We start from the raw sequence: 1,874 nt of genomic DNA, 5'->3' as shown, positions 1-1,874 counted from the left end.
CACTGGTTTGGCGACCCATGGTCCCTCCGCGCTTCAGCATAGTGGCTAGTCGACCCCCACGAAACGGCTTCACTGACCGCGTACTGGGGATGCCTGCGTTACGGCAGCTGGGCTTCGGCCTGGTCTGCCAGCAGTTGGGTTCTGTGGATGGCTGGCCGCTGGCTACGCCTGAAACTGAGCATCGGGAGGCAACCACTCGCTACGGACACCGGAATGGTAGAAGCAGCGTGCTAGGTCCTCCTCCTGGGGCCCCCAAGCCACACCTCCCACAGCGGGTTCGGTGCGGCGGAAGGAAGCCCTGGGGAATCTAGAGGGGGAAAGCGGATTGCCGCCTCGGCGTTTCTGGCCCTGCCAGATCCGCTGTGAACGGCGCGAGCTCTGTCTCGCCACCAGTAACTTAAATCTCTCCGGCGCTTCTAGCGCTGGTGGCCAACCCCGGCACACGATAGTTACCTGGTTGATTCTGCCAGTAGTCATATGCTTGTCTCAAAGATTAAGCCATGCATGTCTAAGTATAAGCAATTATACAGCGAAACTGCGAATGGCTCATTATATAAGTTATCGTTTATTTGATAGTACCTTACTACTTGGATAACCGTGGTAATTCTAGAGCTAATACATGCTAAAAATCCCGACTTCGGAAGGGATGTATTTATTAGATTAAAAACCAATGCCCTCCGGGGCTCACTGGTGATTCATGATAACTCCTCGAATCGCATGGCCTTGCGCCGGCGATGGTTCATTCAAATTTCTTCCCTATCAACTTTCGATGTTTGGGTATTGGCCAAACATGGTTGCAACGGGTAACGGAGGGTTAGGGCTCGACCCCGGAGAAGGAGCCTGAGAAACGGCTACTACATCCAAGGAAGGCAGCAGGCGCGCAAATTACCCAATCCCGACACGGGGAGGTAGTGACAATAAATACTGATACAGGGCTCTTTTGGGTCTTGTAATTGGAATGAGTACAATTTAAATCCCTTAACGAGGAACAATTGGAGGGCAAGTCTGGTGCCAGCAGCCGCGGTAATTCCAGCTCCAATAGCGTATATTAAAGTTGTTGTGGTTAAAAAGCTCGTAGTTGAACCTTGGGCCTGGCTGGCCGGTCCGCCTCACCGCGTGTACTGGTCCGGCCGGGCCTTTCCCTCTGTGGAACCCCATGCCCTTCACTGGGCGTGGCGGGGAAACAGGACTTTTACTGTGAAAAAATTAGAGTGCTCCAGGCAGGCCTATGCTCGAATACATTAGCATGGAATAATAGAATAGGACGTGTGGTTCTATTTTGTTGGTTTCTAGGACCGCCGTAATGATTAATAGGGACAGTCGGGGGCATCAGTATTCAATTGTCAGAGGTGAAATTCTTGGATTTATTGAAGACTAACTACTGCGAAAGCATTTGCCAAGGATGTTTTCATTAATCAGGAACGAAAGTTAGGGGATCGAAGACGATCAGATACCGTCGTAGTCTTAACCATAAACTATGCCGACTAGGGATCGGACGGTGTTATTTTTTGACCCGTTCGGCACCTTACGAGAAATCAAAGTGCTTGGGCTCCAGGGGGAGTATGGTCGCAAGGCTGAAACTTAAAGAAATTGACGGAAGGGCACCACCAGGGGTGGAGCCTGCGGCTTAATTTGACTCAACACGGGGAAACTCACCAGGTCCAGACACAATGAGGATTGACAGATTGAGAGCTCTTTCTTGATTTTGTGGGTGGTGGTGCATGGCCGTTCTTAGTTGGTGGAGTGATTTGTCTGCTTAATTGCGATAACGAACGAGACCTTAACCTGCTAAATAGCCCGTATTGCTTTGGCAGTACGCTGGCTTCTTAGAGGGACTATCGGCTCAAGCCGATGGAAGTTTGAGGCAATAACAG

At 50.9% G+C, this 1,874-nt stretch overlaps 1 non-coding gene across 1 annotated transcript; it reads left to right on the top strand.

Moving 5' to 3' along the window:
• Positions 1-451: 451 nt before the first annotated feature.
• On the top strand, positions 452-1,874 carry FGSG_20083 (the record flags this gene model as incomplete). Its single annotated transcript, XR_893069.1, has 1 exon — positions 452-1,874. It is a non-coding gene; the product is annotated as an 18S ribosomal RNA (ribosomal RNA).

Source organism: Fusarium graminearum, genomic scaffold, assembly GCF_000240135.3.
Source record: "Fusarium graminearum PH-1 supercont3.23 genomic scaffold, whole genome shotgun sequence".
Classification (NCBI taxonomy): Eukaryota; Fungi; Ascomycota; class Sordariomycetes; order Hypocreales; family Nectriaceae; genus Fusarium; species Fusarium graminearum.
This window is presented reverse-complemented; position numbering and strand designations above follow the sequence as displayed.